Source organism: Oncorhynchus gorbuscha, linkage group LG01 (assembly GCF_021184085.1).
Source record: "Oncorhynchus gorbuscha isolate QuinsamMale2020 ecotype Even-year linkage group LG01, OgorEven_v1.0, whole genome shotgun sequence".
In the NCBI taxonomy this organism is placed as follows: Eukaryota; Metazoa; Chordata; class Actinopteri; order Salmoniformes; family Salmonidae; genus Oncorhynchus; species Oncorhynchus gorbuscha.
Window position 1 is genome coordinate 120,356,458 of NC_060173.1, and position 25,366 is coordinate 120,381,823.

General features: G+C 39.1%; 1 protein-coding gene across 4 annotated transcripts in view; it reads right to left on the reverse strand.

The window, feature by feature from the left end:
* si:ch211-45c16.2 (mitogen-activated protein kinase kinase kinase 13) overlaps positions 1-25,366 on the reverse strand; it is a 177,563-nt gene that overhangs the window by 139,890 nt on the left and 12,307 nt on the right. Inside the window, exon 2 of one of the 4 annotated variants that reach the window (XM_046350861.1) lies at positions 11,923-12,132. The exons of 2 other annotated variants lie outside the window; for them this stretch is intronic. The gene's annotated coding sequence lies outside the window, so the exon portion shown is untranslated. Of the gene's footprint in view, positions 1-11,922; positions 12,133-22,044; positions 22,108-25,366 lie in introns of those variants that run through there. One more of the 4 variants, XM_046351037.1, reaches the window with a different exon arrangement.

Below are 25,366 nucleotides of genomic sequence, written 5' to 3' on the forward strand. Positions count from 1 at the left end.
AGTATTCTAGTTTAGTAACTGACCACTAGTATTCTAGTTTAGTAACTGACTGTACCACTAGTATTCTAGATTAGTAACTGACCACTAGTATTCTAGTTTAGTAACTGACCACTAGTATTCTAGATTAGTAACTGACCACTAGTATTCTAGATTAGTAACTGACCACTAGTATTCTAGATTAGTAACTGACCACTAGTATTCTAGATTAGTAACTGACCACTAGTATTCTAGATTAGTAACTGACCACTAGTATTCTAGATTAGTAACTGACCACTAGTATTCTAGTTTAGTAACTGACCACTAGTATTCTAGTTTAGTAACTGACCACTAGTATTCTAGATTAGTAACTGACCACTAGTATTCTAGTTTAGTAACTGACCACTAGTATTCTAGATTAGTAACTGACCACTAGTATTCTAGATTAGTAACTGACCACTAGTATTCTAGATTAGTAACTGACCACTAGTATTCTAGATTAGTAACTGACCACTAGTATTCTAGATTAGTAACTGACCACTAGTATTCTAGATTAGTAACTGACCACTAGTATTCTGATTAGTAACTGACCACTAGTATTCTACCTTAGTAACTGACCACTAGTATTCTAGATTAGTAACTGACCACTAGTATTCTAGATTAGTAACTGACCACTAGTATTCTAGATTAGTAACTGACCACTAGTATTCTAGATTAGTAACTGACCACTAGTATTCTAGTTTAGTAACTGACCACTAGTATTCTACCTTAGTAACTGACCACTAGTATTCTAGATTAGTAACTGACCACTAGTATTCTAGATTAGTAACTGACCACTAGTATTCTAGATTAGTAACTGACCACTAGTATTCTAGATTAGTAACTGACCACTAGTATTCTAGATTAGTAACTGACCACTAGTATTCTAGATTAGTAACTGACCACTAGTATTCTAGATTAGTAACTGACCACTAGTATTCTAGTTTAGTAACAGACCACTAGTATTCTAGATTAGTAACTGACCACTAGTATTCTAGTTTAGTAACTGACCACTAGTATTCTAGATTAGTAACTGACCACTAGTATTCTAGATTAGTAACTGACCACTAGTATTCTAGTTTAGTAACTGACCACTAGTATTCTAGATTAGTAACTGACCTCTAGTATTCTAGTTTAGTAACTGACCACTAGTATTCTAGATTAGTAACTGACCACTAGTATTCTAGTTTAGTAACTGACCACTAGTATTCTAGATTAGTAACTGACCACTAGTATTCTAGATTAGTAACTGACCACTAGTATTCTAGTTTAGTAACTGACCACTAGTATTCTAGATTAGTAACTGACCACTAGTATTCTAGTTTAGTAACTGACCACTAGTATTCTAGATTAGTAACTGACCACTAGTATTCTAGATTAGTAACTGACCCTAGTATTCTAGTTTAGTAACTGACCACTAGTATTCTAGATTAGTAACTGACCACTAGTATTCTAGATTAGTAACTGACCACTAGTATTCTAGATTAGTAACTGACCTCTAGTATTCTAGTTTAGTAACTGACCACTAGTATTCTAGTTTAGTAACTGACCTCTAGTATTCTAGATTAGTAACTGACCACTAGTATTCTAGTTTAGTAACTGACCACTAGTATTCTAGATTAGATTAGTAATTCTAGTTTAGTAACTGACCACTAGTATTCTAGTTTAGTAACTGACCACTAGTATTCTAGATTAGTAACTGACCACTAGTATTCTAGATTAGTAACTGACCACTAGTATTCTAGTTTAGTAACTGACCACTAGTATTCTACCTTAGTAACTGACCACTAGTATTCTAGATTAGTAACTGACCACTAGTATTCTAGATTAGTAACTGACCACTAGTATTCTAGATTAGTAACTGACCTCTAGTATTCTAGTTTAGTAACTGACCACTAGTATTCTACCTTAGTAACTGACCTCTAGTATTCTAGATTAGTAACTGACCACTAGTATTCTAGTTTAGTAACTGACCACTAGTATTCTAGATTAGTAACTGACCACTAGTATTCTAGATTAGTAACTGACCACTAGTATTCTAGTTTAGTAACTGACCACTAGTATTCTAGATTAGTAACTGACCACTAGTATTCTAGTTTAGTAACTGACCTCTAGTATTCTAGATTAGTAACTGACCACTAGTATTCTAGCTTAGTAACTGACCACTAGTATTCTAGTTTAGTAACTGACCACTAGTATTCTAGATTAGTAACTGACCACTAGTATTCTAGTTTAGTAACTGACCACTAGTATTCTAGTTTAGTAACTGACCACTAGTATTCTAGTTTAGTAACTGACCACTAGTATTCTAGATTAGTAACTGACCACTAGTATTCTAGTTTAGTAACTGACCACTAGTATTCTAGATTAGTAACTGACCACTAGTATTCTAGATTAGTAACTGACCACTAGTATTCTAGATTAGTAACTGACCACTAGTATTCTAGATTAGTAACTGACCACTAGTATTCTAGATTAGTAACTGACCACTAGTATTCTAGATTAGTAACTGACCACTAGTATTCTAGTTTAGTAACTGACCACTAGTATTCTAGTTTAGTAACTGACCACTAGTATTCTAGATTAGTAACTGACCACTAGTATTCTAGTTTAGTAACTGACCTCTAGTATTCTACTTAGTAACTGACCACTAGTATTCTAGATTAGTAACTGACCACTAGTATTCTAGATTAGTAACTGACCACTAGTATTCTAGATTAGTAACTGACCACTAGTATTCTAGTTTAGTAACTGACCACTAGTATTCTAGTTTAGTAACTGACCACTAGTATTCTACCTTAGTAACTGACCACTAGTATTCTAGATTAGTAACTGACCACTAGTATTCTAGATTAGTAACTGACCACTAGTATTCTAGATTAGTAACTGACCACTAGTATTCTAGATTAGTAACTGACCACTAGTATTCTAGATTAGTAACTGACCTCTAGTATTCTAGTTTAGTAACTGACCACTAGTATTCTAGATTAGTAACTGACCACTAGTATTCTAGATTAGTAACTGACCACTAGTATTCTAGATTAGTAACTGACCACTAGTATTCTAGATTAGTAACTGACCACTAGTATTCTAGATTAGTAACTGACCACTAGTATTCTAGATTAGTAACTGACCACTAGTATTCTAGTTTAGTAACTGACCTCTAGTATTCTAGATTAGTAACTGACCACTAGTATTCTAGTTTAGTAACTGACCTCTAGTATTCTAGATTAGTAACTGACCACTAGTATTCTAGTTTAGTAACTGACCACTAGTATTCTAGATTAGTAACTGACCACTAGTAGTATTCTAGATTAGTAACTGACCACTAGTATTCTAGTTTAGTAACTGACCACTAGTATTCTAGTTTAGTAACTGACCTGACTAGTATTCTAGATTAGTAACTGACCACTAGTATTCTAGTTTAGTAACTGACCACTAGTATTCTAGATTAGTAACTGACCACTAGTATTCTAGATTAGTAACTGACCACTAGTATTCTAGATTAGTAACTGACCACTAGTATTCTAGATTAGTAACTGACCACTAGTATTCTAGTTTAGTAACTGACCACTAGTATTCTAGATTAGTAACTGACCACTAGTATTCTAGTTTAGTAACTGACCACTAGTATTCTAGATTAGTAACTGACCACTAGTATTCTAGTTTAGTAACTGACCACTAGTATTCTAGATTAGTAACTGACCACTAGTATTCTAGATTAGTAACTGACCACTAGTATTCTAGTTTAGTAACTGACCACTAGTAGATTAGTAATTCTACCTTAGTAACTGACCACTAGTATTCTAGATTAGTAACTGACCACTAGTATTCTAGTTTAGTAACTGACCACTAGTATTCTAGATTAGTAACTGACCACTAGTATTCTAGTTTAGTAACTGACCACTAGTATTCTAGATTAGTAACTGACCACTAGTATTCTAGATTAGTAACTGACCACTAGTATTCTAGTTTAGTAACTGACCACTAGTATTCTACCTTAGTAACTGACCACTAGTATTCTAGATTAGTAACTGACCACTAGTATTCTAGATTAGTAACTGACCACTAGTATTCTAGATTAGTAACTGACCTCTAGTATTCTAGTTTAGTAACTGACCACTAGTATTCTACCTTAGTAACTGACCTCTAGTATTCTAGATTAGTAACTGACCACTAGTATTCTAGTTTAGTAACTGACCACTAGTATTCTAGATTAGTAACTGACCACTAGTATTCTAGATTAGTAACTGACCTCTAGTATTCTAGTTTAGTAACTGACCACTAGTATTCTAGATTAGTAACTGACCACTAGTATTCTAGTTTAGTAACTGACCTCTAGTATTCTAGATTAGTAACTGACCACTAGATTAGTATTCTAGATTAGTAACTGACCACTAGTATTCTAGTTTAGTAACTGACCACTAGTATTCTAGATTAGTAACTGACCACTAGTATTCTAGTTTAGTAACTGACCACTAGTATTCTAGTTTAGTAACTGACCACTAGTATTCTAGTTTAGTAACTGACCACTAGTATTCTAGATTAGTAACTGACCACTAGTATTCTAGTTTAGTAACTGACCACTAGTATTCTACCTTAGTAACTGACCACTAGTATTCTAGATTAGTAACTGACCACTAGTATTCTAGATTAGTAACTGACCACTAGTATTCTAGATTAGTAACTGACCACTAGTATTCTAGATTAGTAACTGACCACTAGTATTCTAGATTAGTAACTGACCACTAGTATTCTAGATTAGTAACTGACCACTAGTATTCTAGTTTAGTAACTGACCACTAGTATTCTAGTTTAGTAACTGACCACTAGTATTCTAGATTAGTAACTGACCACTAGTATTCTAGTTTAGTAACTGACCTCTAGTATTCTACCTTAGTAACTGACCACTAGTATTCTAGATTAGTAACTGACCACTAGTATTCTAGATTAGTAACTGACCACTAGTATTCTAGATTAGCAACTGACCTCTAGTATTCTAGTTTAGTAACTGACCACTAGTATTCTACCTTAGTAACTGACCTCTAGTATTCTACCTTAGTAACTGACCACTAGTATTCTAGATTAGTAACTGACCACTAGTATTCTAGATTAGTAACTGACCTCTAGTATTCTAGATTAGTAACTGACCACTAGTATTCTAGATTAGTAACTGACCACTAGTATTCTAGTTTAGTAACTGACCTCTAGTATTCTAGATTAGTAACTGACCACTAGTATTCTACCTTAGTAACTGACCTCTAGTATTCTAGATTAGTAACTGACCACTAGTATTCTAGTTTAGTAACTGACCACTAGTATTCTAGATTAGTAACTGACCACTAGTATTCTAGATTAGTAACTGACCTCTAGTATTCTAGTTTAGTAACTGACCACTAGTATTCTACCTTAGTAACTGACCTCTAGTATTCTAGATTAGTAACTGACCACTAGTATTCTAGTTTAGTAACTGACCACTAGTATTCTAGATTAGTAACTGACCACTAGTATTCTAGATTAGTAACTGACCACTAGTATTCTAGTTTAGTAACTGACCACTAGTATTCTAGATTAGTAACTGACCACTAGTATTCTAGTTTAGTAACTGACCACTAGTATTCTAGATTAGTAACTGACCACTAGTATTCTAGATTAGTAACTGACCACTAGTATTCTAGATTAGTAACTGACCACTAGTATTCTAGATTAGTAACTGACCACTAGTATTCTAGATTAGTAACTGACCTCTAGTATTCTAGTTTAGTAACTGACCACTAGTATTCTACCTTAGTAACTGACCACTAGTATTCTAGATTAGTAACTGACCACTAGTATTCTAGTTTAGTAACTGACCACTAGTATTCTAGATTAGTAACTGACCACTAGTATTCTAGATTAGTAACTGACCACTAGTATTCTAGTTTAGTAACTGACCACTAGTATTCTAGATTAGTAACTGACCACTAGTATTCTAGATTAGTAACTGACCACTAGTATTCTAGATTAGTAACTGACCACTAGTATTCTAGATTAGTAACTCTAGTATTCTAGTTTAGTAACTGACCACTAGTATTCTACCTTAGTAACTGACCTCTAGTATTCTAGATTAGTAACTGACCACTAGTATTCTAGTTTAGTAACTGACCACTAGTATTCTAGATTAGTAACTGACCACTAGTATTCTAGATTAGTAACTGACCTCTAGTATTCTAGTTTAGTAACTGACCACTAGTATTCTAGATTAGTAACTGACCACTAGTATTCTAGTTTAGTAACTGACCACTAGTATTCTAGATTAGTAACTGACCACTAGTATTCTAGATTAGTAACTGACCACTAGTATTCTAGATTAGTAACTGACCTCTAGTATTCTAGATTAGTAACTGACCACTAGTATTCTAGATTAGTAACTGACCACTAGTATTCTAGTTTAGTAACTGACCTCTAGTATTCTAGATTAGTAACTGACCACTAGTATTCTACCTTAGTAACTGACCACTAGTATTCTAGATTAGTAACTGACCACTAGTATTCTAGATTAGTAACTGACCACTAGTATTCTAGATTAGTAACTGACCTCTAGTATTCTAGATTAGTAACTGACCACTAGTATTCTAGTTTAGTAACTGACCACTAGTATTCTAGATTAGTAACTGACCACTAGTATTCTAGTTTAGTAACTGACCTCTAGTATTCTAGATTAGTAACTGACCACTAGTATTCTAGTTTAGTAACTGACCACTAGTATTCTAGATTAGTAACTGACCACTAGTATTCTAGTTTAGTAACTGACCACTAGTATTCTAGTTTAGTAACTGACCACTAGTATTCTAGATTAGTAACTGACCACTAGTATTCTAGTTTAGTAACTGACCACTAGTATTCTAGTTTAGTAACTGACCACTAGTATTCTAGATTAGTAACTGACCACTAGTATTCTAGTTTAGTAACTGACCTCTAGTATTCTAGATTAGTAACTGACCACTAGTATTCTAGATTAGTAACTGACCACTAGTATTCTAGATTAGTAACTGACCTCTAGTATTCTAGATTAGTAACTGACCACTAGTATTCTAGTTTAGTAACTGACCTCTAGTATTCTAGATTAGTAACTGACCACTAGTATTCTAGTTTAGTAACTGACCACTAGTATTCTAGATTAGTAACTGACCACTAGTATTCTAGTTTAGTAACTGACCACTAGTATTCTAGATTAGTAACTGACCACTAGTATTCTAGTTTAGTAACTGACCACTAGTATTCTAGTTTAGTAACTGACCTCTAGTATTCTAGATTAGTAACTGACCACTAGTATTCTAGTTTAGTAACTGACCACTAGTATTCTAGTTTAGTAACTGACCACTAGTATTCTAGATTAGTAACTGACCACTAGTATTCTACCTTAGTAACTGACCTCTAGTATTCTAGATTAGTAACTGACCACTAGTATTCTAGATTAGTAACTGACCACTAGTATTCTAGATTAGTAACTGACCACTAGTATTCTACCTTAGTAACTGACCTCTAGTATTCTAGATTAGTAACTGACCACTAGTATTCTACCTTAGTAACTGACCACTAGTATTCTAGATTAGTAACTGACCACTAGTATTCTAGATTAGTAACTGACCACTAGTATTCTAGATTAGTAACTGACCTCTAGTATTCTACCTTAGTAACTGACCACTAGTATTCTAGATTAGTAACTGACCACTAGTATTCTACCTTAGTAACTGACCTCTAGTATTCTAGATTAGTAACTGACCACTAGTATTCTACCTTAGTAACTGACCTCTAGTATTCTAGATTAGTAACTGACCACTAGTATTCTAGATTAGTAACTGACCTCTAGTATTCTACCTTAGTAACTGACCTCTAGTATTCTAGTTTAGTAACTGACCTCTAGTATTCTACCTTAGTAACTGACCTCTAGTATTCTAGATTAGTAACTGACCACTAGTATTCTAGATTAGTAACTGACCACTAGTATTCTAGTTTAGTAACTGACCTCTAGTATTCTAGATTAGTAACTGACCACTAGTATTCTAGATTAGTAACTGACCACTAGTATTCTAGATTAGTAACTGACCACTAGTATTCTAGATTAGTAACTGACCACTAGTATTCTAGTTTAGTAACTGACCTCTAGTATTCTAGATTAGTAACTGACCTAGTATTCTAGTATTCTACTAGTATTCTTAGTAACTGACCACTAGTATTCTAGATTAGTAACTGACCACTAGTATTCTAGATTAGTAACTGACCACTAGTATTCTAGATTAGTAACTGACCTCTAGTATTCTAGATTAGTAACTGACCACTAGTATTCTAGTTTAGTAACTGACCTCTAGTATTCTAGATTAGTAACTGACCACTAGTATTCTAGTTTAGTAACTGACCTCTAGTATTCTAGATTAGTAACTGACCACTAGTATTCTAGTTTAGTAACTGACCACTAGTATTCTAGATTAGTAACTGACCACTAGTATTCTAGTTTAGTAACTGACCTCTAGTATTCTAGTTTAGTAACTGACCTCTAGTATTCTAGATTAGTAACTGACCACTAGTATTCTAGTTTAGTAACTGACCTCTAGTATTCTAGTTTAGTAACTGACCTCTAGTATTCTACCTTAGTAACTGACCTCTAGTATTCTAGATTAGTAACTGACCACTAGTATTCTAGATTAGTAACTGACCACTAGTATTCTAGTTTAGTAACTGACCTCTAGTATTCTAGATTAGTAACTGACCACTAGTATTCTACCTTAGTAACTGACCTCTAGTATTCTAGATTAGTAACTGACCACTAGTATTCTAGATTAGTAACTGACCACTAGTATTCTAGTTTAGTAACTGACCTCTAGTATTCTAGATTAGTAACTGACCACTAGTATTCTAGTTTAGTAACTGACCACTAGTATTCTAGATTAGTAACTGACCACTAGTATTCTAGATTAGTAACTGACCACTAGTATTCTAGATTAGTAACTGACCTCTAGTATTCTAGATTAGTAACTGACCACTAGTATTCTAGTTTAGTAACTGACCTCTAGTATTCTAGATTAGTAACTGACCACTAGTATTCTAGTTTAGTAACTGACCTCTAGTATTCTAGATTAGTAACTGACCACTAGTATTCTAGTTTAGTAACTGACCACTAGTATTCTAGATTAGTAACTGACCACTAGTATTCTAGTTTAGTAACTGACCTCTAGTATTCTAGTTTAGTAACTGACCTCTAGTATTCTAGATTAGTAACTGACCACTAGTATTCTAGTTTAGTAACTGACCACTAGTATTCTAGTTTAGTAACTGACCACTAGTATTCTAGATTAGTAACTGACCACTAGTATTCTAGTTTAGTAACTGACCTCTAGTATTCTACCTTAGTAACTGACCACTTGTATTCTAGATTAGTAACTGACCACTAGTATTCTAGATTAGTAACTGACCTCTAGTATTCTAGATTAGTAACTGACCACTAGTATTCTAGTTTAGTAACTGACCTCTAGTATTCTAGATTAGTAACTGACCACTAGTATTCTAGTTTAGTAACTGACCTCTAGTATTCTAGATTAGTAACTGACCACTAGTATTCTAGTTTAGTAACTGACCACTAGTATTCTAGATTAGTAACTGACCACTAGTATTCTAGTTTAGTAACTGACCTCTAGTATTCTAGTTTAGTAACTGACCTCTAGTATTCTAGATTAGTAACTGACCACTAGTACTAGTATTCTAGTTTAGTAACTTCTAGTATTCTAGTTTAGTAACTGACCACTAGTATTCTAGATTAGTAACTGACCACTAGTATTCTAGATTAGTAACTGACCACTAGTATTCTAGATTAGTAACTGACCACTAGTATTCTAGATTAGTAACTGACCACTAGTATTCTAGTTTAGTAACTGACCTCTAGTATTCTAGTTTAGTAACTGACCTCTAGTATTCTAGATTAGTAACTGACCACTAGTATTCTAGTTTAGTAACTGACCACTAGTATTCTAGATTAGTAACTGACCACTAGTATTCTAGATTAGTAACTGACCACTAGTATTCTAGATTAGTAACTGACCACTAGTATTCTAGATTAGTAACTGACCACTAGTATTCTAGATTAGTAACTGACCACTAGTATTCTAGATTAGTAACTGACCACTAGTATTCTACCTTAGTAACTGACCTCTAGTATTCTAGATTAGTAACTGACCTCTAGTATTCTAGATTAGTAACTGACCACTAGTATTCTAGATTAGTAACTGACCACTAGTATTCTAGATTAGTAACTGACCACTAGTATTCTAGATTAGTAACTGACCTCTAGTATTCTACCTTAGTAACTGACCACTAGTATTCTACCTTAGTAACTGACCACTAGTATTCTACCTTAGTAACTGACCTCTAGTATTCTAGATTAGTAACTGACCACTAGTATTCTACCTTAGTAACTGACCTCTAGTATTCTAGATTAGTAACTGACCACTAGTATTCTAGATTAGTAACTGACCTCTAGTATTCTACCTTAGTAACTGACCTCTAGTATTCTAGTTTAGTAACTGACCTCTAGTATTCTACCTTAGTAACTGACCTCTAGTATTCTAGATTAGTAACTGACCACTAGTATTCTAGATTAGTAACTGACCTCTAGTATTCTACCTTAGTAACTGACCTCTAGTATTCTAGTTTAGTAACTGACCTCTAGTATTCTAGATTAGTAACTGACCACTAGTATTCTAGATTAGTAACTGACCTCTAGTATTCTACCTTAGTAACTGACCTCTAGTATTCTAGTTTAGTAACTGACCTCTAGTATTCTAGATTAGTAACTGACCACTAGTATTCTACCTTAGTAACTGACCTCTAGTATTCTAGATTAGTAACTGACCACTAGTATTCTAGATTAGTAACTGACCTCTAGTATTCTACCTTAGTAACTGACCTCTAGTATTCTAGTTTAGTAACTGACCTCTAGTATTCTACCTTAGTAACTGACCTCTAGTATTCTAGATTAGTAACTGACCACTAGTATTCTAGATTAGTAACTGACCTCTAGTATTCTACCTTAGTAACTGACCTCTAGTATTCTAGATTAGTAACTGACCACTAGTATTCTAGATTAGTAACTGACCACTAGTATTCTAGATTAGTAACTGACCTCTAGTATTCTACCTTAGTAACTGACCACTAGTATTCTACCTTAGTAACTGACCACTAGTATTCTACCTTAGTAACTGACCTCTAGTATTCTAGATTAGTAACTGACCACTAGTATTCTACCTTAGTAACTGACCTCTAGTATTCTAGATTAGTAACTGACCACTAGTATTCTAGATTAGTAACTGACCTCTAGTATTCTACCTTAGTAACTGACCACTTGTCACGACTTCCACCGAAGTTCTTCCCTCTCCTTGTTCAGGCGGCGTTCATCGGTCGACGTCACCGGCTTTCTAGCTGCCACCAATCCATGTTTCATTTTTCCATGTTTACACACCTGGTTCCCATCTCATAATTATGTTCCTTATTTAACCCTCTGGTTTCCCTTTCTGTTTGTGCGTGATTGTCTTTCGTGTGTTGGAGTTCGAGTCCTATTTTGTCCTTGTTTTGTAACATAATTTTTTAAATGTTCTTGGATTGAGTAAATACAGTGTTTTCTACTCTTACCTGTGTCCTGCGCCTGACTCCTTCTCTATCTTCTAGATAGACTCTGACAGAATCACTCAACATATACATGGAGTCAGCAGGTGCAGCCAGCCCTCCGCTTCAAATGGAGGAGCACGTTCAGCAGCACGCGACTATGCTGCAGAGTCTGGCTACAGCCATGGATCGCGTGCTGCAAACCATGGACCGATGGGAGAGAGGGTTTTTTCCTGTGAACCCTGTGTCTCCTCAGGTTCCACCACTACCTACCGTGATGTCCGCCTCTCCATCATCAGGATCCGGTGGGATTCAGCTCTCGCTCCCGAGGGTGTATGATGGGACAGCTGCCGTGTGTCAGGGGTTCCTACTCCAGCTGGAGCTCTACGTGGCATCTGTCTGGCCAGCTCCTTCAGGACGCGAGAGAGTGAGCGCCCCTATCTCCTGTCTGACCGGTAAAGCCCTGGAATGGGCCAACGCCATCTGGGGGAGGGAAGGTCAGACGTTGGATGACTATGAGGTATTCGCCCGCCGTTTCCGGGCGGTATTCGATCATCCCCGGAGGGGGAGCGGTCGGGGAACGCCTATTTCATCTACGTCAGGGGATGAGGAGCGCTCAAGATTTTGCGCTGGACTTTAGAACTCTGGCGGCCGGTGCGGGATGGAATGACCGGGCCCTGATCGATCACTACAGGTGTAGCCTACGAGAGGATGTTCGTCGGGAGCTAGCCTGCAGGCACACCACCCTTACACTGGACCAGCAGGTGGACTTATCGATCCGGTAAGACAACCTGTTGGCCTCCCGCGGACGTCCTGATCGGGGTCCGTCAGTTCCATCCCCCAGCGCTCCTGATCCAACACCTATGGAGTTGAGAGACGCTGCAACGAGGGGGACCGGAGGGGGACCATTCCCTGCACCAACTGTGGCCGCAGAGGGCACACTGCTGGTCGGTGCTGGGGGGGTTCCCCAGGAGGTAGAGGTAGCAGGCGGAGTGCTGGTGGGTCATCCCAGGTGAGTAGGCACATCACTCACCCAGAGCTCCCTGTTGCACACATGTGGTTGTCGATTGAATTCCCTGAGTTTTCCCCGCGTTCCCAGCATAAGGTGCTAGTAGATTCAGGCGCAGCTGGGAACTTTATCGACCGTTCCTTTGCTATGAGATTAGGGATCCCTATTGTGTCTGTTGAGGTTCTCTTCGCTATACATGCCTTAGACAGTCGTCCTTTGGGGTCGGGACTAATTAGGGAGGTCACAGCTCCACTCACTATGATAACACAGGAGAGTCATAGGGAGCAAATGAGTCTCTTCCTAATCAACTCTCCTGCGTTCCCTGTTGTGTTGGGGATTCCCTGGTTGGCTTCGCATGATCCCACTATTTCGTGGCAGCAGAGGGCTCTCAAGGGATGGTCCCGTCAGTGCTCAATCACCACCTTCCGGAGACACCTGAAACCCCACCTCTTTAAGGAATACCTAGGATAGGATAAGTATTCCCTCTCACCCCCCCCCTTTAAGATTTAGATGCACTATTGTAAAGTGACTGTTCCACTGGATGTCATAAGGTGAATGCACCAATTTGTAAGTCGCTCTGGATAAGAGCGTCTGCTAAATGACTTAAATGTAAATGTAAATGTAAATGCTCAGGGAGGTGTGTAGGTGTTTCCATAGCTGCCACTACGGTGGAAAGTCCAAACCAGGTCTCCACCAAGCACATTCCCCCCGAATTTGCCGACTTGGCAAATTACCAATTACCACCCCATCGACAGGGGGATTGTGTGATAAACCTCCAGGGTAATGCTGCACTTCCCAGGAGTCACGTGTCACTCCTCTGTCACAGGAGGAGACGGCAGCTATGGAGACATATGTCACCGAATCTCTGGGACAGGGATACATTCAGCCTTCCATCTCACCTGTCTCCTCAAGTTTATTTTTTGTGAAGAAGAAGGATGGAGGTTTGCACCCGTGTATTAATTATCGAAGTTTAAATAAGATCACGGTAAAATACAGTTACCCGCCACCACTCATAGCCAGTATGACCGAGTCATTACACAGGGGCACGCTTCTTCACAAAATTGGACCTCAGGAGCGCTTACAACCTGGTGCGTATCTGGGCGGGAGAAGAGTGGAAGACAGCATTTAGCACCACTTCTGGGCACTATGAGTACCTCGTCATGCCGTACGGGTTAATGAATGCTCCATCAGTCTTCCAATCCTTTGTAGATGAGATTTTCAGGGACCTGCACGGGCAGGGTGTAGTGGTATGTATATAGATGACATTCCAATATACTCCGTCACATGCCGAGCATGTGTCCCTGGTACAACAAACCTCCAGCCATCCACTCCTAGGAGGAGAACCACAACAAACCTCCAGCCATCCACTCCTAGGAGGAAAACCACAAAAACAAACCTCCAGCCATCCACTCCTAGGAGGAAAACCACAACAAACCTCCAGCCATCCACTCCTAGGAGGAAAACCACAAAAACAAACCTCCAGCCATCCACTCCTAGGAGGGAAAACCACAACCACAAACCTCCAGCCATCCACAGATCAGATAGACACAGGAGAAACAGACAGATCCTCTGGAGAGATCATCTGGGCAGAGGGAGAGAGTGATAGTCTGCGTGGCAGTGTCAATGTGTAGCATAGCCTACATGGTAATCCTAAACACCATTGATTATAGGATAGCGTGCAGTTCCTTTTCTGGCTAACAGGACAGTTAAGCTATCATACTTACAGAATTACAGAGTATACAGAATTACAGAGCATAGCCTATATAACCCTCAATCACTCTGCCTGAGGATCAGAGGGGGAGGGTAAGTGAGAATGACAAGGATGTTACTGTGAATATCTAATGGAGAGAGAGAGAGAGAGAGAGAGAGAGAGAGAGAGAGAGAGAGAGAGAGAGAGAGAGAGAGAGAGAGAGAGAGAGAGAGAGAGAGAGAGAGAGAGAGAGAGAGAGAGACAGACAGACAGACAGACAGACAGACAGACAGACAGACAGACAGACAGACAGACAGACAGACAGACAGACAGACAGACAGACAGACAGACAGACAGACAGACAGACAGACAGACAGAGAGAGAGACAGACAGACAGACAGACAGAGAGAGGGACAGAGAGAGAGAGAGAGACAGAGAGAGAGAGAGAGAGAGAGAGAGAGAGAGAGAGAGAGAGAGAGAGAGAGAGAGAGAGAGAGAGAGAGAGAGAGAGAGAGAGACAGACAGATACAACATTATGAAATCCATGTACACAAACAACAAGTGTGCGGTTACAATTGGCAAAAAACACACACATTTCTTCACACAAGGTCGTGGGGTGAGACAGGGATACAGCTTAAGCTCCACCCTCCCGGGGCGGCAGGGTATTCTAGTGGTTAGAGCGTTGGACTAGTAACCGGAAGGTTGCAAGTTCAAACCCCCGAGCTGACAAGGTACAAATCTGTCGTTCTGCCCCTGAACAGGCAGTTAACCCACTGTTCCTAGACCATCATTGAAAATAAGAATTTGTTCTTAACTGACTTGCCTAGTTAAATAAAGGTTAAATTAAAAAAAAAATATATATATATATATATATATCAACGAATTGGCGCGGGCACTAGAAAAGTCTGCAGCACCCGGCCTCACCCTACTAGAATCTGAAGTCAAATGTCTACTGTTTGCTGATGATCTGGTGCTTCTGTCACCAACAAAGGAGGGCCTACAGCAGCACCTAGATATTCTGCACAGATTCTATCAGACCTGGGCCCTGACAGTAAATCTCAGTAAGACCAAAATAATGTTGTTCCAAAAAAGGTCCAGTCGCTAGGACCACAAATATAAATTCCAGCTAGACACCATTGCCCTAGAGCACACAAAAAACTATACATACCTTGGCCTAAACATCAGCGCCACAGGGAATTTCCACAAAGCTGTAAACGAGCTGAGAGACAAGGCAAGAAGGGCATTCTATGCCATCAAAAGGAACAAAAATTTCAACATACCAATTAGGCTAAGAATACTTGAATCAGTCATAGAGCCCATTGCCCTTTATGGTTGTGAGGTCTGGGGTCCGCTCACCAACCAAGACTTCACAAAATGGGACAAAACACCAAAATGAGACTCTGCATGCAGAACTATGCAAAAATATCCTCCGTGTACAACGTAGAACACCAAATAATGCATGCACAGCAGAATTAGGCCGATACCCACTAATTATCAAAATCCAGAAAAGAGCCGTTAAATTCTACAACCACCTAAAAGGAAGCGATTCTCAAACCTTCCATTACAAAGCCATCAACTACAGAGAGATGAACCTGGAGAAGAGTCCCCTAAGCAAGCTGGTCCTGGGGCTCTGTTCACAAACACAAACACACCCCACAGAGCCTCAGGACAGTAGCACAATTAGACCCAACCAAATCATGAGAAAACAAAAAGATAATTATTTGACACATTGGAAAGAATTAACAAAAAAACAGAGCAAACTAGAATGCTATTTGGCCTTAAACAGAGAGTACACAGTGGCAGAATACCTGACCACTGTGACTGACCCAAACTTAAGGAAAGTTTTGACTATGTACAGACTGAGTGAGCATAGCCTTGCTATTGAGAAAGGCCGCCGTAGGCAGACATGGCTCTCAAGAGAAGACAGGCTATGTGCTCAATGCCCACAAAATGAGGTGGAAACTGAGCTGCACTTCCTAACCTCCTGCACAATGTATGACCATATTAGAGAGACATATTTCCCTCAGATTACACAGATACACAAAGAATTTGAAAACAAATCCAATTTTAATAAACTCCCATATCTACTGGGTGAAATTCCACAGTGTGACATCACAGCAGCAAGATTTGTGACCTGTTGCCACAAGAAAAGGGCAACCAGTGAAGAACAAACACCATTGTAAATACAACCCATATTTATGCTTATTTATTTCCCTTGTGTACTTTAACCAGTTGTATATTGTTACAACACTGTATATATATTATATTATCTACCTCACTTGCTTTGGCAATGTTAACACATGTTTCCCATGCCAATAAAGTCCTTTGAATTGAAGAGACCGAGAGAGAGAGACACAGAGAGAGAGAGAGAGAGAGAGAGAGAGAGAGAGAGAGAGAGAGAGAGAGAGAGAGAGAGAGAGAGAGAGAGAGAGAGAGAGAGAGATGGAGAGAGAGAGAGAGAGAGAGAGAGAGAGAGAGAGAGAGAGAGAGAGAGAGAGAGAGAGAGAGAGAGAGAGAGAGAGAGAAATAAAGGAGATGAGCCGAGATAGATTACTGTGTGAAGGGAGCAGAGAGAAGACAAGAGAAGAGAGGAGGATATGCTGCCTGCTGTTCAGAGCTGAGCTGCACATGGTGGCTGTTCTGTTCTTTTCTGTTGTTGTTGTTGAGGTGAAAGGGCACAGTGATACACTGAGTCATAATAGATTGGACAGGGACAATGGTGACAGAAATCCTTCCACTCCCCTTCACAAAGCACGAGCATGAGTGTACACACACACAAAAACACCACACACACACACACACACACACACACACACACACACACACACACACACACACACACACACACACACACACACACACACACACACACACACACACACACACACACACACACACACACACACACACACACACACACACACACAACACGTTTTATATATACAGTTGAAGTCAGAAGTTTACGTACACCTTAGCCAAATACATTTAAACTCAGTTTTCACAATTCCTCACATTTAATCCTAGTAAAGATTCCCTGTTTTAGGCCAGTTAGGATCACCACTTTACTTTAAGAATGTGAAATGTCAGAATAATAGTAGGGAGAATGATTTATTTCAGCTTTTATTTCTTTCATCACATTCCCAGTGGGTCAGAAGTTTACATACACTGAGTTAGTGTTTGGTAGCATTGCCTTTAAATTGTTTAACTTGGGTCAAACGTTTCAGGTAGCCTTGCACAAGCTTCCCAGGATAAGTTGGGTGAATTTTGTCCCATTCCTCCTGACAGAGCTGGTGTAACTGAGTCAGGTTTGTAGGCCTCCTTGCTCGCACGCTCTTTTTCACTTCTGCCCACAAATGTTCTACAGGATTGAGGTCAGGCTTTTTGATGGCCACTCCAATACCTTGACTTTGTTGTCCTTAAGCCATTTTGCCAGGACTTTGGAAGTATGTCTGATTTATTTAGATTTTCCCATGATGTCAGGCAAAGAGGCACTGAGTTTAAAGGTACAGGTACACCAAGTTTAAAGGTACACCTCCAATTGACTCAAATTATCAGAAGCTTCTAAAGCCATGACATCATTTTCTGGAATTTTCAAGCTGTTTAAAGGCACAGTCAACTTAGTGTATGTAAACTTCTGACCAACTGGAATTGTGATACAGTGAATTACAAGTGAAATAATCTGTCTGTAAACAATTGTTGGAAAAATGACTTGTGTCATGCACAAAGTAGATGTCCCAACTGATTTGCCAAAACTATAGTTCGTTAACAAGAAATGTGTGGAGTGTTTGAAAAATGAGTTTTAATGACTCCAACTTAAGTGGAATGTAAACTTCTGACTTCAACTGTATATACAATACAAGTCAACATATACTTCTCTAACCCTGGCTAAACCTGGACTATGTCCATTAATACTTCTCTAACCCTGGCTAAACCTGGACTATGTCCATTAATACTTCTCGAACCCTGGCTAAACCTCCCAAATGGCACCCTATTCCCTAGTGTACTACTTTTGACCAGGGCCCAGGGAATAGGGTGCCATTTGGGACGCAGACTTGTTAATCTGTGTGAATATGAACCAGAACGAACAGAACAGAGCATCATCAGAATGCTGTCACCATGCCACCTCCACAAGCCACTCCCAACCACTTGCAGTCACCATGCCACCTCCACAAGCCACTCCCAACCCCTTGCAGTCACCATGCCACCTCCACAAGCCCCTCCCATCTACTTGCTGTCACCATGCCACCTCCACAAGTCCCTCCCACCACCTTCCAGTCACCATGCCACCTCCACAAGCCACTCCCAACCCCACTCCCAACAGCAGATGAATCCTCCTGACAACAGCAGATGAATCCTCCTAATAGAACAGCAGATGAATCATCCTGATAGAGCAGCAGATGAATCCTCCTGACAACAGCAGATGAATCCTCCTGACAACAGCAGATGAATCCTCCTGATAGAACAGCAGATGAATCCTCCTGATAGAACAGCAGATGAATCCTCCTGACAACAGCAGATGAATCCTCCTAATAGAACAGCAGATGAATCCTCCTGACAACAGCAGATGAATCCTCCTGACAACAGCAGATGAATCCTCCTAATAGAGCAGCAGATGAATCCTCCTGATAGAACAGCAGATGAATCCTCGTGATAGAGCAGCAGATGAATCCTCCTGACAACAGCAGATGAATCCTCCTAATAGAACAGCAGATGAATCCTCCTGACAACAGCAGATGAATCCTCCTGATAGAGCAGCAGATGAATCCTCCTGACAACAGCAAATGAATCCTCCTAATAGAACAGCAGATGAATCATCCTGATAGAGCAGCAGATGAATCCTCCTGACAACAGCAGATGAATCCTCCTGACAACAGCAGATGAATCCTCCTGATACAACAGCAGATGAATCCTCCTGACAACAGCAGATGAATCCTCCTGATAGAACAGCAGATGAATCCTCCTGATAGAACAGCAGATGAATCCTCCTGATAGAACAGCAGATGAATCCTCCTGACAACAGCAGATGAATCCTCCTGACAACAGCAGATGAATCCTCCTGATACAACAGCAGATGAATCCTCCTGACAACAGCAGATGAATCCTCCTGACAACAGCAGATGAATCCTCCTGACAACAGCAGATGAATCCTCCTAATAGAGCAGCAGATGAATCCTCCTGATAGACCAGCAGATGAATTTCTCCTGACAACAGCAGATGAATCCTCCTAATAGAGCAGCAGATGAATCCTCCTGATAGAACAGCAGATGAATCCTCCTGATAGAACAGCAGATGAATCCTCCTGATAGAACAGCAGATGAATCCTCCTGATAGAACAGCAGATGAATCCTCCTGATAGAGCAGCAGATGAATCCTCCTGATAGAACAGCAGATGAATCCTCCTGATAGAACAGCAGATGAATCCTCCTGATAGAACAGCAGATGAATCCTCCTGACAACAGCAGATGAATCCTCCTGATACAACAGCAGATGAATTTCTCCTGACAACAGCAGATGAATCCTCCTGATAGAACAGCAGATGAATTTCTCCTGACAACAGCAGATGAATCCTCCTGATAGAACAGCAGATGAATTTCTCCTGACAACAGCAGATGAATCCTCCTGATAGAACAGCAGATGAATTTCTCCTGACAACAGCAGATGAATCCTCCTGGTAGAACAGCAGATGAATTTCTCCTGACAACAGCAGATGAATCCTCCTGATAGAACAGCAGATGAATCCTCCTGATAGAACAGCAGATGAAGCGCATCATTCAAACGAGGCTACAATGAATACTATTGGGACTGTAGCAACTGTGTTAGCATCAAAATACAGGGTGTTAGCTACGTTTCTATTCAGGCGTTGATTGACATGGTATTGGACCAATAGTATTCGAGAAAATGTGAAAAAAACAGACCCCTCTGACACTGTACATTACATCGTGCCGTGTCCCGACGAGCATTATGCAACTCATTGTGTGGCGTACAACCTCTTTTCACCAGGAGTAACGCTTCTCTCTCAGATTAAAATCACGCTTAACCATATGCACATTATTCATGATTTTCATTTCATGAGCATTAGTATGAATTTTATTATGGCTAATATTAAACACATTTTTCACGAGTAGGGCGCTAACAGCAATGTGGTCATCAATAACACAAACACTGAATCAATCAATAATGAATTGCGTATGACTTTGATGAGCAGAATCTTAAAAAGAATACCGCTGTGCAAACCTCTGATCTGCATTTACACAAACAAACCCTTCACCTGCTGACAAAGAGCTTTCCTATTTTTGCTCTCACGTTTGCTGTGTTCACATGTTTTGAAAAACCTTTGCCGTGCCAACCTTTTCACGAGCGCTTTATTCAATAATTGTAACGGCTTTCTTCCGTCGAAGGAGAGGAGGACCAAAATGCAGCGAGGTTAGAGTTCATGGTTTTTAATATGAGATACAAATGGATATATATATATATATATATATGCCATTTAGCAGACGCTTTTATCCAAAGCGACTTACAGTCATGTGTGCATACATTCTACGTATGGGTGGTCCCGGGAATCGAACCCACTACCCTGGCGTTACAAGCGCCATGCGCTACCAACTGAGCTACAGAAACTCAACATGAATGCAATTACAAAAACAACAAACGTGGCAAAACCCGAAACAGTCCTATCTGGTGCAGAGAAACACAAAGACAGGAAACAGTCCTATCTGGTGCAGAGAACACAGAGACAGGAAACAGTCCTATCTGGTGCAGAGAACACAGAGACAGGAAACAGTCCTATCTGGTGCAGAGAAACACAAAGACAGGAAACAGTCCTATCTGGTGCAGAGAACACAGAGACAGGAAACAGTCCTATCTGGTGCAGAGAACACAGAGACAGGAAACAGTCCTATCTGGTGCAGAGAACAGACAGAGACAGGAAACAGTCCTCTCTGGTGCAGAGAACACAGAGACCGGAAACAGTCCTATCTGGTGCAGAGAACACAGAGACAGGAAACAGTCCTATCTGGTGCAGAGAACACAGAGACAGGAAACAGTCCTCTCTGGTGCAGAGAACACAGAGACAGGAAACAGTCCTCTCTGGTGCAGAGAACACAGAGACAGGAAACAGTCCTATCTGGTGCAGAGAACACAGAGACAGGAAACAGTCCTCTCTGGTGCAGAGAACACAGAGACAGGAAACAGTCCTATCTGGTGCAGAGAACACAGAGACAGGAAACAGTCCTATCTGGTGCAGAGAACACAGAGACAGGAAACAGTCCTCTCTGGTGCAGAGAACACAGAGACAGGAAACAGTCCTATCTGGTGCAGAGAACACAGAGACAGGAAACAGTCCTATCTGGTGCAGAGAACACAAAGACAGGAAACAGTCCTATCTGGTGCAGAGAACACAGAGACAGGAAACAACCACCCACAAACCCCAACACAAAACAAGCTACCTAAATATGGTTCCCAATCAGAGACAATGACTAACACCTGCCTCTGATTGAGAACCATATCAGGCCATACATAGAAACGGACAAACTAGACACACAACATAGAATGCCCACCCAGCTCACGTCCTGACCAACACTAAAACAAGGAACTATGGTCAGAACGTGACAATAATTGTGAAATCTCATGCGTGCAATAACGCATGTCAATAACACGTGTTATCTATTAAAGTTGTTTGTAAATGACATGCTCTAACCAAAATTGAGAGGCTACATTCCTGCTTCTCTTTCTGCTGTTGATTGAAGAAGTGAAGAAAATGAAGGAGACCAAAGTTCAGTGACCTTGAACAGCATTTCACCAAACTGCAATAGTTATGAACTATGTGGAATGTTTTGGACCATTGGCTTCCCTGTAAACAGGTACTGACAGTAGGCACGAGCCACCTCCCTCAGGCTCCTCCCTGCATTCACTTCCTCGTTAGCAGCCTATAGCTGTTCGGGAGTGGAGCGGTGCTTGTTAGGCCCTTCCCCTTTCCAGACATTTCCTGTCAAAATACAATTAAATGAGAGGTAGTTTTTTTAATTCATGCAACATAATTTATAAGATAGTTCCAAGGAAATGGACTCACAAATGTGGATATAATGTCCATGTAATCCAACATAATGTTATTACCTATTTCATGGAAAGAGCAGGTTTTCATGGACACAGTGTATATGATGGAGTGAAAGGACAGATGAGAGTTACTAACTGTTATTAGTTGTTATATTTATTTTTATATTCATATTGTTGCTATATACAATAATTCACTAATGTTAAGTAGTTAATATAATGATTTATCTTGTGCTATTGGAAGTTGTTACATTAACCCATTCTCATGATTTGTTCAGTAACATTATATAAAGAAGCATTGTTCCTTCCTCTCTCTCTTTGAACAGAATCAATCCCCTCTGAAAATAAAGTTTCCTACTTTGTGTAACTCATATATCTATCAATTTATTTATTAAGACATTATCAATGGTGAGTGTAAAGTTAATTACTTGTGAGTTCATCGATAGTTGATTCAATCAATAGTGCATTTTTCGAATCATCATCACTGCGTGCCGTCATGACTCTCAAAAGCAGTGACAGCCGCAGTTTACTTGTGAAGCTAACATTAGCCCGCCCTAAAAAACCCTATTCAAATTCGACACAAACCTTAAAATAGGTATGAAATGAGACATTACATAAACTCATTTTAGAGGTGATAAATTGGACAAATCGGGAGAAAAAAGCAGTTTCCCCACACAACATATCTTCCCCTTTCACTATAGCGCAGTCTTCGCTTCCCCATCCGCCATGTTGTGAAGGGCAGCATGGAGGTCTCCTCATTGATTTCGCTTGAAAGGGAAGAAATTCGGCTTTACAATGGTATTATTATTACACTTCACCTGGAAGTATTTGGCGCTAAAATAAGGTCAAGTGTGAATGTGGTTTGGTTTTGACTAGCTAGTTAGCTAACGTAAAGTTATACCAGTATGATTAGAACTACCCTTGGCTAAGTAGCTAACCAACAAGCGAGGAAAGCTAGCTAGCCAAGTAAGGTTTTTCACTGTAAGGCTGAAGTGTTTAGACTGCTGATTTAGACAGTTGCGTGTAATCAGAGCAAACACATATGCACAAATAAACTAAGTTAGCGAACTTCCTTGGCTGCTACGATAGCCAATTAGCCTTAGCCAACATAAGATTAAAACCAACAAACTTTGGGAAACTGCCACGGTACTCACGTTAATTTGCAGTGTACAGACCTAGCTACGGTAAGACGCGGTAGACCAATTTTAGACAGGACAAACACTGCAGTTAGCTACTCTACATTTCCCCGAAGAACAACCAAGACCTCACAAAACATAGCCGAGAAAACAAAGTGTTTTGTTAAGAAACAATAAGCTAGTTATGTACCCCATATAGTAAACGGTTGAACCCCAAACGTACATGCAAACAGAACCTCAGTTGTCCATGCAGACTGACAGCATCGCTGTTTCAGACATGTGTAGTATGAATTCCAGCTCCGACATAAACTCTTTCTCCTGCTGTCGTGTCATTCTTAGAATCCAAATTTGTGCTGACTGATCAACAGGACTAACTAAGTTACCTATCTACCTGTCATAGTGTTGTTGTAATAGGACTAACTATCTTACCTATAATAACCTGTCATAGTGTTGTTGTAATAGGACTAACTATCTTACCTATCTACCTGTCATAGTGTTGTTGTAATAGGACTAACTACGTTACCTATAATAACCTGTCATAGTGTTGTTGTAATAGGACTAACTATCTTACCTATAATAACCTGTCATAGTGTTGTTGTAATAGGACTAACTATCTTACCTATAATAACCTGTCATAGTGTTGTTGTAATAGGACTAACTATCTTACCTATAATAACCTGTCATAGTGTTGTTGTAATAGGACTAACTATCTTACCTATAATAACCTGTCATAGTGTTGTTGTAATAGGACTAACTACGTTACCTATAATAACCTGTCATAGTGTTGTTGTAATAGGACTAACTATCTTACCTATCTACCTGTCATAGTGTTGTTGTAATAGGACTAACTATCTTACCTATAATAACCTGTCATAGTGTTGTTGTAATAGGACTAACTACGTTACCTATAATAACCTGTCATAGTGTTGTTGTAATAGGACTAACTATCTTACCTATAATAACCTGTCATAGTGTTGTTGTAATAGGACTAACTATCTTACCTATAATAACCTGTCATAGTGTTGTTGTAATAGGACTAACTACGTTACCTATAATAACCTGTCATAGTGTTGTTGTAATAGGACTAACTATCTTACCTATCTACCTGTCATAGTGTTGTTGTAATAGGACTAACTACGTTACCTATAATAACCTGTCATAGTGTTGTTGTAATAGGACTAACTATCTTACCTATAATAACCTGTCATAGTGTTGTTGTAATAGGACTAACTATGTTACCTATAATAACCTGTCATAGTGTTGTTGTAATAGGACTAACTATCTTACCTATCTACCTGTCATAGTGTTGTTGTAATAGGACTAACTATCTTACCTATAATAACCTGTCATAGTGTTGTTGTAATAGGACTAACTATCTTACCTATCTACCTGTCATAGTGTTGTTGTAATAGGACTAACTATCTTACCTATAATAACCTGAAATAGTGTTGCTGTAATAGGACTAACTATCTTACCTATAATAACCTGTCATAGTGTTGTTGTAATAGGACTAACTATACCTATAATAACCTGTCATAGTGTTGTTGTAATAGGACTAACTATCTTACCTATCTACCTGTCATAGTGTTGTTGTAATAGGACTAACTATCTTACCTATAATAACCTGTCATAGTGTTGTTGTAATAGGACTAACTATCTTACCTATCTACCTGTCATAGTGTTGTTGTAATAGGACTAACTATCTTACCTATAATAACCTGAAATAGTGTTGCTGTAATAGGACTAACTATCTTACCTATAATAACCTGTCATAGTGTTGTTGTAATAGGACTAACTACGTTACCTATAATAACCTGTCATAGTGTTGTTGTA